The following is a 13,089-nucleotide window of genomic DNA, read 5'->3' on the forward strand; positions in this document are numbered from 1 at the left end:
GTCAGCATCTACTAAGGGTACAGTAAGGTCCTGGCATGTTGCTTTGCGCATTACCCATTTATCTCACTGATCCTCTCTACAGCCCTGGGGCTAGGTAAATTAGCCCCATTTTATAGGTGAGGTGACTAAGGCACAGAGAGTTTATTTAACTTAACCAATGCAACACAGCTTCTAAGTGGCAAAGCCAGGATTTGAACTAGGGGCTGACTCTACTTTATCACTTGACCCCACTTGTGTGCGCAACACGGGGAATCCGGGCTCTATGTCATTGTATGCAAGACTGTGCTGAATTGGGGTTGTTCCTGGGACAAAGGAGTTGAGAGGACAGACAAGAAAAATAAAGGGAAGGGTGGCCCATGGGACCTAGGCCGGAAAGAGAAGGAAATAAAGATAAGAGAGTTCTCGGAGAGTGGGAGAAGTAGAGAGAGTAGGAGTAACTGAGACAGAGAGCCGCAGGCATGGAGGACATGGTGACCAGCAGGGATTAATGCTGTTTTATCCGGCTCTCAGCCAGAGGACTACCGCAAGCATTTTCAGCCCTGGAGCTGAGGGTGTGTTAATTGGTGGAGAGAACCTCTTGGAAGAGTTCCCATCCAGCACACAGACAATCTCCTGCTTCTTTGGCAACCAGAGGCTCCGGCTCCTCCTCGGGGTGAGGAAATGGATTTCTTAGAGACTGAGTCTGCATTTGAGCAGTTCTATTTTTTTAATCTCTGCTTTTGGTGTCTTATTTTTGCTCAGTGAGATAGAAATAAATGCCACTGACATTTAAAAGTGTTGGTAAAAAAGAAAAAAATAGTGTTGGTAATCCTCAGTAGGCTAAGCCAAATGGAGACCAGGAGGAGGCATGGCAGCTCATGAAGAAGGCAGGCTGTGCCCTCATCTGAGACACCTGATGAGACCGCTCTCGGCCGCCCATGAGATGGAAGTGCTGGCAAAGCCAAAATAATTCTGATTTGGGATCAAAGTTATGTACAAGTGAGTCTTCGGTCATAAACACAGTTCTGAGAAATGCTGAAAGTTGTCCTGAGCTCTTGTTAAGGAAACTGATTTGCAGATGGTGATAGAAATACCATTTTCATGAAAATGACCAGTGTAGATTCTTTTCTTTGGCCTTGTCTAGTTTAGTCAGAATAGTACCCCCTGCATTTCTCTCTACATTCCTCCTCTTGAAATCACCCCTTCAATAATTCAGTTAGCCTTATAAACTAATATATTGCTTGCCATTTCTCAGTCTTGATAGTTTTGTTTATTCAGAAGTAGATGTATTTAACTCATACTGGGACTAGCAGGAGTATTGTCTGTGATAGCACATGCTGGGGGGAAGAGACCTCTGGAATGGGTCTTTATTTGGAAAACACAGATGTTCGAGTTATTTTTCTTTTTTTTTATAGCTTTGTTGAGATACAGTTTACATACCATAAAATTTACTCATTTTAAGTGTACTTTGATGAGTTGTAGTAAATTAATACAGTTGTGCAAACTACATTCCAGTCTAGTTTAGAACAGTACCATCACCTCCCCCAAAATTCCTTCCTACCCAGTCAATCTCACCTCCCACCCCACGGCCTTAGGCAGCCGCTGATCTGTTTTCTGATTCTATAGTTTCACCTTTCTGGAAAGTTTACAGAAATGGAATCATATGTAGAATTTTTTGTGTCTGGCTTCTTTCACATAGCATAATTTTCAGATTTTACCCATGTTGATACATCTATCAGCCATTCATTCTTTGTTATTATTGAGTTTTCTATTACATAAATATACCTCATTGTGTTTATCTTTTCACCAGTTTGGGTTGTTTCCAATTGTTGATTATTATAGGAAAGGCTATTGTGTACATTTGCATACAAGTCTTTTTTGTATGTTTCATCAATCTTAGGTAAATATCTTGGAGTGGAATTGTTGGATTGGATATTAAGCTTAAGTTTTAAGAAATTGCCAAACTTTTTTCCAAAGTGGCAATACCTTTTTACATTCCCATAGCAATGTACAAAAATTCCAGTCACTCCCCATCTTCACTGATACTTGATATGATCAGTCTTTTTTAATATAGTTTTTCAGGTGGATGCGTAGTAGTATCTCATTTGGTTGTAATTTGCATTTCCCTAATGATGAATTGTATCAAATATCTTTTCATAAGTTTATCACCTATGTGTATATCTTTAGGAAAGTGCCTATCCATATCTTTTGCCCATTTTTAAAAATGAAACTGTTTGTCTTCTTATTTTTGAGTTGTAATAGTTTTCTATATGTTGTGGATACAAGTCCTTTATTAGATGTGTGATTGTAAATATTTTTTTCCTAGTCTGTGGCTTGTCTTTGCATTTTCTTATTGCTGTCTTTTGAAGAACAAATATTTTTAATTTTGAGGATGTCCAATTTATCTTTTTCTCTTCTTGACCATACTTTTAATATTATATTTAAGAAATCTACTTAATTAAGGTCAAAAAGCTATTCTCTTATTTTATGTCAAGGATAGAAAACTATTGACTTTTATTTCTTTAAAAATGACCAAGACTCATCCGGATGCTGCATCTAGGGCTTGGCAGTCTGTTAGTTTTCTGGTTTAGTGGTTGTGGTAATGATGGGGTCAGGGGGCCAGATGTATTATTGTCACTTTACATATTTATAACTTGGCTTCACGTGACTTATATCATCCATTCTGCTAAGCACTCTACTCAAAACAGCCCTCCTGCTGTTTGGCCCCTCTCCTCTCTGACCACCCCCAGGCAGCCACTGATCTGTACATAATCGATTCTCAGATTATTGAGTTAAATTTAATTGAATCCTCTAAAATTCCCTGCATGTTTTTTTTTTTTTACTCTTTGTGTGAGAAGTTGGCAGTTTTTTTAATGAGGTATAATTGACATACAACATTATATTAGTTTCAGGTGTACAACATGATTTGATATTTGTATATATTGTGAAATGATGACCACAATAAGTCTAGATAACATACATAGTTATATGTTTCTTAAATTGACTCTCTTAGCAACTTTCAAATAGGCAATACGGTATTATTAGCTATAGTCATCATGCTGTACATTATCTCCCGTGACTTACCAATTTTATAACTGCAAGTATGTACCTTTTAACTCCCTTCACCCATTTTGCCCGACCCACCCCCTGCCTCTGACAACCACTAGTCTACTCTCTGTGCTTATGAGCTTGTTTGTTTTGTTTTCTTTTGTTTTACTTTGTTTAGATGCCACATATAATGAGATCATATGATATTTGTCTTTCTCTGTCTGACTTTTTCACTTAGCATGTTGCCCTCAAGGTCCATCCATGTTGTCACAAATGGCAAGATTGCATTTTTGAATGGCTGAATAGTATTCCGTTGTATATGTATGTATGTGTACATATGTAAAAAATCACATCTTGGCTGTACCTATTTATGTATGTGTGTGTATGTATGTATGTACTTTTTTAAGTGATCTCTACTCCCAACGTGGGACTGGAACTCATGACCTGGAGATCGAGAGTAGCATGCTTTACCATTGAGCCAGCCAGGTGACACCCCCCCCTTTTTAAGTAAACAGCTGCACCAATTTACATACCACCAACAGTGTAAAAAATTCCCTTTACTCCACATCCTCACCAACACTTATTTCTTGTCTTTTTGATAGTATCCATTCTAACAGGTGTGAGGTGATGCCTTATTGTGGTTTTGTTTTACATTTCCCTGATGATTAGTGATATTGAGCATCTCTTCATGTATTTGTTGGCCATCTGTAGGTCTTCTTTAGAAAAGTGTTTATTCAGATCCTCTGTGCATTTTTTATCAGATTGTTTATTTGCTCTTAAGTTGTGTGAGCTCTTCATATATTTTGGATATTAATCCCTTATAAAATATATGATACACAAATGTTTTCTCCCTTTCAGTGGGTTGACTTTTTATTTTGTTTATGGTTTCTTTTGCTGTGCAAAAGACTTTTAGTTTGACATAGTCCCAGTTGTTTCTTTTGGCTTTTGTTACCTTTGCTTTTGGTGTCAAATCCCCAATATTTACTGGCTTAATCCTGAGCCAGCTGACCAGGCAGGGAAAAAGAGGACCTTCAGTGGTTCCTTCCCGCCCATGACTGCGCAATCCCTGTACTCACACCGAATACCCTGTTGAAGCCATATGCAGTTGCTCCTTTCAGCTCTAGGAATGTGTTTGTGTTCTGTCTCACATACATCCGTTGGTCTCAGACCACTAAGAAGTGGTCTCCCTTGGAATCCTTTCTGCTGCCTCTTACCTTTCTGCTGGCTTTGTTCTTCCGCTAGCCTTTCACTTCTAGATTCTGTTGGCTGTTGTTCCAGGCTTTTGAATCCCCTTCTCCACAGATGTTGCCTCTCATTTTGCACAAGTGGTGTCCACTGGACACAGAGATGCAGCAAGTGGTACCAGGATCCAGAAACCACGGCTTAGCCTCAGCTGGGAGCCCCACTTGTCCTCCTCTCTGAGAAGGGACTGGGCACAGACTTGCCTCTCCTGCCCACATCATTCTGCCTGTTGTTGAGATAGTAACATGTGCCTGATACTCATGTCTCCATCTTTACCTTGCCGAGCCTCATCAGATGTAATAACCAGTGACCTCGCAGAATCTGATGCTTATTAGCTCTCTTTTTTCCAATTTCTGGTCTTGGTTTTATTTTTCTACTGTGGCAGCTCAATGGCTGTCCTCTTGGTGGCTGCTTTATTTAGCTCCACTTACATTAAAGCTCGTACTCCAAAGCATAGGGCTGGAGAAGACCTTAGAGAGATATAAATGTGAGGCCCTACAGATGTTTTCCTGGAAATCTTTGTGATTCTTTTCATAGGCTTAAAAAAATTATTTTTCACAGGTACTTTTCTGCCCAGTTTCTTGGTTAATTGCCATAATTTCAAAACCAAAAAGAAAAGTGATAATGTAACTCAGGAATTTCTGACATCTACAGCATTTCTTCTTTCATTGCTGTGCCTTTGTTCTCCTGTCTCACCTTTCCTTCTCATTTTCCCGTTCTCTTTCCAGAAAGGCACAAGTGTTTCTCTTTAGGAAATAAATGCTCAGTTTACCCACAAAAAATTTTCCCATGAAAATCCAACTAAAGAGATACAAGAGGCAGTAATTCTAGGTGTATTGGTCTTGTCAACCAACTTGGATGAGACACAGAGGCTTGGGGCACCTGGGTGGTTCAGTCAGTTAAGTGGCTGCCTTCGGCTCCGGTCCTGATCTCTGGGGCCAGGGATTGGATCAAGCCCCACACTGGGCTTCCTGCTTCTCTCTCGCTGTTCCCCTGTCCCTCCCCACTGCTCGGTTCCTCTCTCTTTCTCAAATGAATAAATAAAAAATACTAAAAACAAAAACAGAGGCTTCCCTGTCCTGATTCTTCCAGGAAGCAGGACACTTGAACCAGAAAAACTTCCTTCTTGTTGGCGTTCCTAATCAGCTCTTTGATTTGCCATTTCTTTCGCTCTGTCACAGCAGAATATATTCTTTCGGGGAGTAAGTCAGAGGGGGAGACGAACCAGGAGAGATGATGGACTCTGAAAAACAAACTGAGGTTTCTGGAGGGGAGGAGGGTGGGGGGATGGGTTAGCCTGGTGATAGATATTGAGGAGGGCACATTCTGCATGGAGCACTGGGTGTTATGAACAAACAATGAATCATGGAACAGTACACCAAAACAAATTATGTAATATATGGTGATTAACATAACAATAAAAAATTTAAAAAAAAGAATATATTCTTTCTGGGGAGCCCATTTAAATAGTAAATAAACAAACAAATAGTAGTAGAAATAGAATGTGATTTTCTCATAGAAAAAGTGGTTCCTGAGAAGTCCGTGTCTTTTAGCACACACAGCAGAGTATTCTAAAGCTTTGACCAGTGGGTTGATTAAATCTCAGGTCACAGAGAAAGTTGTCTCTAATATTCATGCTTTTGTGTGCTTAGCTTTTATACAGAATATGGACTCCTGAGGAGCTAACAATTAACTTCCTGGAAACTGAATTATATTCTAAATTCTCAGGAGGAGGATGCTCTTTGGAATAAATCTGACAAATTCGTTTGGAAGCAAGTGATCACTTATTGATTTATTCTTTTTTATAAATGCAGATTTCTACATGGCATGTTTGTAGAAAATTAAAATGCACCAGGAGTTAAATATTTCATGAATGACTCCCCCGTTTTGCTGGTAAATCCTTTGTAGTGAAAAATGCATATCAGCAAGTAACTGAGATTTGTTCTTTACACGAAATTGCCTCCAGCTGAAATGAAGGATTTCCAGCTATTTAGTTTATGATAATATACCTTACCCAGCACTGATAACAAGTGGAGAACACAATTCTTCAGGTCATGTCAGTCTCCATTTCTCATTTTCATGGTCCTGTTGTGATTATACAGAGCCTGGATACCTTAGCAAAATATATTTTGAAATGTTTCCTGTGAAGATGATTGTCATCTGTACCATGGCAGAGTGATGTCCCTTGGATTTTATAAATCTGGGCCTTCTGCCTCCTCACCCCCAAACCCAGGCTCATGATTCGGGAAAGCCCATGTTATAGGAAAGAGTGACTCAGAAATGCAGCGAGGAGGAAGGCAGAGGCAGGGACTGCAGGCCGCCAGCACTCATACAGCCCTGCTCACCACCAGCCTCCTGCACCCTGGCTCATCCCCGAGATGAAACAACAAGACGGTCCTCCCATAGAATGTTGCTTTTGAAACTCCTCCCAGAAAAAGCCCCTTCAGAGCTACTGTGACTCACGCATGCTCCCTGTGACAGAGCTCGTAGTGCTCATGAGATTTCCCAGGAGTCATTGACTACTTCTGGTTGATTGGTTTGGAGCAGATGTGTGTGTATGTCACCTCTGAATGGAAGCCATTTAGAGCAGGAGAATACAGGAACTCTGGAAGTCACATATTGAGATGGCAACATCACAAAATGGTAGAGCCTCCGTCAGCCTGGAGCAGAAGCCCCAGCCTGCCCATGCTAGATGTTAGCATGAGTGAAGGATAAACTGTCTTGTGCTAAGCACTGAGACCTCTGGGTTAGTTTCTCCCTGCAGTCATAGGCTAATTCTTTCTCCCACTCTTGTTCCCAAACCTGCCTCCAGGCCCATGAGGAGAAAAGCACGCGCTGAGATTTTGAACCATGCCTTGCATCTCCTCAGAAAGCTTCTTGCCATTTAGCAAGAATATCGATTTGTAAATCCTGGCTCGTGGTCTTTGAAATGTGACTTTTTTTTTTTTAAGTGACTAGTCTGCCAGGCATCCAAAATGCTATCATCTACTATTAGATGGCTGCCATTTTGCCATGTGTTGTTTACTTGACAAATGGATTAGGCATAACCCATTTAGAATACTAATATCCCGTAAGGCCTTTTATGCTGAAGGTTGTAATAAACTGTTTCTGATCCTTACATCTTTTCAATGATACTTGTAAAAAATCTCAGATTATAAGGAGATAAATAGAGCTGGAGTGTGCATGTTTCAGTGGCTTGACAAATGTTGCCAACTAGATTACTATCAAGACCCATATTCAGAATTAAATTTCCATTTCTTCAGGCTTCACCTTTAGAGCAGTTCCCTACTTTCAGTTTCTAAAATTGGAACTTTCTGTTTCCTAATCTGAAGGCAACCAACTGGGAGGAGAACCTTGTGATGGAGGAGTAGACCTGTCTCAAAGGCTTGGCTTCCCTCTTTCTCCTCCCCACTTTCTTCGCGTTCCCTGTTTGCTAGGAGAGTGAGTGGATCCAAGTCAAAGCCACGACTGAGCTCAGAATTCTAGTCTGATTCATGGAGTTGGTGAGGTGGGAGGGGTAGACTAACAACGTTGAGCTCCTTCTCACCCTGTTCACTAGCTCCATTTTTGCTTTTCTGCATTAGAAATCAATTGTTATATTGTCTAAGACTCTAAATTAGGCATAATCCATAATTACTTTAGTGTAAAGAAATTTATTTGCTGTCAGTGGTAACCATCTTCAGGTTAAGTGTGGCATGAGAAATGTAACTTAAGGCTGGGCCTTTTGGCTATGCCAATATGCATACAAGTAAACATATCCAGGAAAAAAGAGAATGATAGATCATTTTAGAGGGAAAACCTACATCACCAGACTATTCATTTAGAATTCCTGTGGTTCCAGCCATAATCTCATAAGGGGATGTGTGCAGTGGAATCATCAGTTCCTTTAAATGTGCATGTGAAGGTCTTTCTGGTTACAAGAAAGAGCCTGTCTCAATTTATCCTATAGATTGTTCCACATATCTATGGCTATGTAACAAATCGCCCCCAAATTTTGTGGCTTGAAACAACAATTTATTGGTTTTCATAATTCTGAGGGTTTGTTACCCCTCAGATGGTCAACATCTGGTTCTCTGTTCTCAAATGGTTCTTCTGCTACATGTAGTTTAACAAGTCACTTGCTCAGTGGCTTTTATCTGGGAGCTCAGATGGGCCCAGAAAGTCCAAGTTGGTTTTTCATCTCCCTAGGGTCTCTTTCTACTGGCTTCCCATCATGTAGTCATGTAGCTCAAGCTTCCCAGAGGCAACTTATTAGAGTCTAAGCCCCAGTGTGCAGTGCTCACCATCACTTGCATAATTCTCACTGGAATCCCATTGGCCAAAGTACCTCACATGGCCAAACCCAGAGTCATCGTGAGAGGGGACGACGGTATGGATGCTGGGAGGCGTGCTCCCTATGGGCCACCCACAGAACAGTCTACCTAGCACACCAGTGAGGGCTTGTTTTAGTTCACAAGATGGAAGACGTTTCAACCACAACCACTATTCTGGTCAGCCTCAGAGAACTGGAACATTGCCTGGGATACCAAGAGTTTTAGAGGCCTGGTTATCACAGTACAAGAGGAGTAGGTTCTTATTCTCACCTGTGGGGTGTTCTGTGATGCTGCAGTCACTCAGTGACCGTCTGTTCCTGTTTCTATGGATCCTCTTGCTGCCCACTGGCGTCCTTCTGCTCTCGACACCTCATCTCCTCTGCTGACTCATGGTTTCTCATGCCATCTTGCCCTTTGGCCTTTGTTCCCGTTCCAAACTATTGACTCACTCTCCCTCTCTGCCTCATAGTTACCCTCTCCCTGAGAAAGACAGCCTCATCATCCCACAGGCCCAAACATGGCAGCTGCCTTGGTCCCACAGCCACCCCTGAGTCTTCTCGCCTTGGTCAGGGTGGGCGGCCGGGGGGAGGTCAGTGCAGAAGGCCATGCTGAGCAGAACAAGCATTTAGAGAGGAATAGTGTCCTCTTCTTTGATAGTTAACTGTAATTAGATTTGGAGGTGGGTGGAGAGAGGCTTCCTTTGAGAAGTGTGGTTCCCTTTCTCTCTTACTGCACCCATCCCTCCTTCTGCAGTCAGCTCTGTCACCCCTGGAGCTGAGCCTGCTGGTTGTTGTCACATAACCAGCTGCACAAGTGTGGAACAGGTGCATCCTTGGTCAGGGCCGCCAGTAGTCTCACCCGTATGGACTTTACATTAAGCATGCTTTATCCTTTGTCTTAGATCTTTCAGTTAGATCAGTGTCTCCTCCTTCTTTCCTGGCCATTGGCTGTGCTAAACAAAGGAGGTGTGAAAAAACCAGTATCCAAATAATTCCATGTGATGCAAAAAGCTAGATCACGTTGAAAGGCGTTGGTATTTTTGATGCTCTAACTTCAGTGCCTTATAAAGGCTTATAAAAGGCTTTTCTAAATTCAAGAGATCCTTAAAATATTGTTTTATATATGTCTATACTTCTTATGCATGGACTATCTCTAGAAGTATTCGCAAAACTTGGTAGTAATAACCCTCTCAGGGAGAAATGGCATTGCTGCGGTCGCTTATGGTGAATTTATGATCTTTTGTACCTTACGAACGTTGTACCGTGGGCATATAGTGCCTGCTTTTAAAATTAACTTTCTAAAGCATGTCTTGTCTGCATTGTCGTAACTAGCGGCTCTTTAAAACGCCAGGGTGGGAATGTGACACAGTTCCAGCTGACACTATTCATGTGGAATGCCATGTGAAGAGGCCCCTGAGGTCGTGCTATGAGCAACACTGTGAAGGTCTTCTGTGGATATTCAGAAACCATTAGTACTTTTTTTTTTCCAACATCAGTGATAAACTTGGTAATTTCTATTGGTTTATTAGCTAAGCACCAGATAAGATGAGAGGGAGGGAAATGCCAGGGGCTCCTCAGGGTGTGGCGATATGGGACGACTGGAAGCTCCAGAACTTTCCAGAACCGGGACTCTGGCTCTGTCACTTAACACACCAGTGTGTGCCCTTAAGCAGGTGACTTTACCATTCTGCATCTCAGCTTCCTTATCAGTAAATTGGGAAGTGTAATAGAATTTACCTTTTGGGGTTATTGGCGAGATGAGATAAGTAAATGCATGGAGCAAGCTCAGTGTCATTCCTGGTACATGGTAGGTGCTCAGTGAATAATAGCCGTTGTGATTGGATTCCCCCCCTCCCCGTCTCATCTATTAAATGGGCACAGTACCTGCTGTCCTATATTCTGAGGTTTTTTATGAATATCAAATAAGATAACCAGTTAGAGTGCTCTGAGGAATGAAGATTTGAACTGTTATCAAGATGTGTTCTATCATCTATTATTTCAATAAAATCATCTGCTAAGTATCCACCTTTCCTTACGTGCTATTCTCGATTCTAGCTACCAAGTTCCTCATTGAAACTCTACTATGGGACATCCCTTTGGGCTAGGGGCAAATTAGAAACATGTTCCTTGGTGTTTCACAAAGTTTAGCTTGTTCTTTGAAGAGACCATTACAATCTCTGTCTGGCACATAACCCCAGACTACTTTTCCTGAGGTGTTTTCATGGTAATGTAGTTGTATAGATTTAAGTGTGACTTCGTTGATGTGCTAATTATGCAAAGTCATTGTCCATTTCTCAATGGCCTTCCTTTCATAGTCTCAGACTCTGAAATCTTTGATTGAAAAGTGCAACCATGGGCTAGAATGGACATTAATGTGCTCATTTTAATGGCAAATATTTAACAAAATAGAAAAAGTGACCATCCCCAAGTTGACAGCTGAAAGAACACCTTTCATAGTCAAGATAATGTCACACCCAGTTAGTGAGGCCAGACACTGATGGGTCACCAAAGCAATAATGAGTGTGCCCAAGAGCATCCAGTCACATAAACATATTTGTTTATTGACTTAGAGAAAAGATCATGTTACAATCAGCATTGAACCACCCATATTGGAATGCCGAAAAGCACAAACAGACCAGAATGAAATGGTGAGAAGTACATGGCCTTCCAGTTCTGGAAAAGAGCTGATACATTTTCTTAATTAAAGAATTTCATCTTTCACTTGAGAGAAAAGCAAAGATTTTATCTTCTTTCAAATGACAAGACTTCTTAAGTGAGGAACAGGAGAGCTATGTTTCTTGGGCTTAATATGAATCCTTTGTCAAAACTTCAGGTTTTTCTTTTTTAAATATATGGTAAATAATGCAGGGGAACCTTGACTCTGTGATTAATATGAACTTTAGGCAAAAAGAAATAAGGGAACCTTGACTTGTATTTCTTTTCTAATGTTGAGAAGTTTACCGAAGAAGGGAGATGTTCCTTTCCCTTCTGTTGCAGAGGTTCTGTAGGTAATTTGTGAAGAGCTGCTTTGAGTGGAGTTCAGTGAAGGGAAATATTAAAGGGCCTTTCTGTTTATCAATACTCTGGGGTCATTTTAACAATATATCTGGTTTTAAGTATCAGGATGAATTATATTCTGAACTTGGACCTACCATTTGTCTCATTTGAGCATGCTTTAAAATATCTGTGCAGGGGCACCTGGGTGGCGCAGTCAGGTGTCTGTCCCTTGGTTTCAGCTCAGGTCATGATCTCAGGGTCCTGGGATCAAGCCCTGGGTCAGGCTCCCTGCTCAGGGTGGAGTCTACTTGAGATTCTCTCTCTCACTCTCCCTCTGCCCCTCCCACTCATGCTCTCTCTCTCTCAAATAGATAAAATCTTTAAAAATAAAAAATTTTAAAAAATAAGATATCCATGAAAAGATTTTTTGCAATCTCAAGCTGTGTGGCACTAACGTACTCCTTAGCCCTGACTAAACATGAGGCTGCTATTTCAAATTGGGGTTTCATTCATTTAATGTAATTGCATAAACAGCTTAGTTTTAACTCGTGACTCTCGGGTAAGAGAGAATGACCAACATTTTGCAAGGCAAACTACCAGACAGATTGGCTCCTAGGGTGTTGACATCAATATTGGGAGTGTGGAAGTGGTGGTTTTTCTTTGTGAGACGTGCAGAGCACATCGCTCTTAGAGAGAGCGAGCTCAATTTTCTATAGCTATATTTGATTTTCACTTTGAGTGCTGGGGACCTAATGCTGTCCTTAGGCACTGAGTTTTTCACCTCTGATGGCATACGTAGGAGGACTGGGTGATTTTCCATGGGCAGCAGTCAGAGGCTAGGCAGGGCAGTTGCTCTGTCCTCCCCAAACAGAACCTACACCGGAGACAATTTTATAGCTATTGGTGCAGTTAGCTTATGGCTTCTGAAGAAAGACTACGTTTAGTTCATGACCTCCTCTCATTGTGAGGATTTACTCATGTCTCCTTAAGTAAGTACCTTCTCAATTTTCCTTGAAATTTGAATTTTTTTCTTTAGGCGACACTGTGATTTAATGGCAATATCTTATTCCCTATGGAGTCTGAAAAGGTAAAGCAGGTGGAATGATACTTCCTTTTATATGGAACTAACAGTGTTCTCTGTTGGGAAGGATGAATGATTAAGGCATGCAGGCAAAGTAAACAATCAGTTAAGAACTTAGAAATTGTGTGTAGCTGCTTAAGATGTTATGGGCTTTGCAATTTATCAGGGCATCTTTTAGAAAGTGTTTTAGTTCTCCTGCCCCTCTTCGGAGAGCTAGGCATGTAAATGGGATGCACTTGGTTAGCCTGACACAGATATCAGGCAGGTGAGCCATTTGTTTATTGTGTTTGATTCTGGAGTTCTCTCTCCGTATGCCTAGTATGTAACGTCAACTTGTTTTAGTGCCATTTATTTGTATTTTCCCTGAAGCTCAAGTGTAAATTCAGAATTCGCATTTCAACAGAAAAATCACCGAGAGACCTAAATAAAG

The 13,089-nt window shown here is 41.1% G+C and overlaps 1 protein-coding gene across 14 annotated transcripts in view; it reads left to right on the top strand.

Annotated features, from left to right (window-relative positions):
- The window catches only part of NRCAM (neuronal cell adhesion molecule), a 290,304-nt gene that overhangs the window by 196,405 nt on the left and 80,810 nt on the right, over window positions 1-13,089 (top strand). The window contains exon 1 of one of the 14 annotated variants that reach the window (XM_027573704.2): window positions 12,318-12,567. The exons of the other annotated variants lie outside the window; for them this stretch is intronic. The gene's annotated coding sequence lies outside the window, so the exon portion shown is untranslated. Of the gene's footprint in view, window positions 1-12,317; window positions 12,568-13,089 lie in introns of those variants that run through there. 14 annotated transcript variants of the gene reach the window in all.

This window comes from Zalophus californianus, chromosome 12 (genome assembly GCF_009762305.2).
Source record: "Zalophus californianus isolate mZalCal1 chromosome 12, mZalCal1.pri.v2, whole genome shotgun sequence".
Taxonomy (NCBI): Eukaryota; Metazoa; Chordata; class Mammalia; order Carnivora; family Otariidae; genus Zalophus; species Zalophus californianus.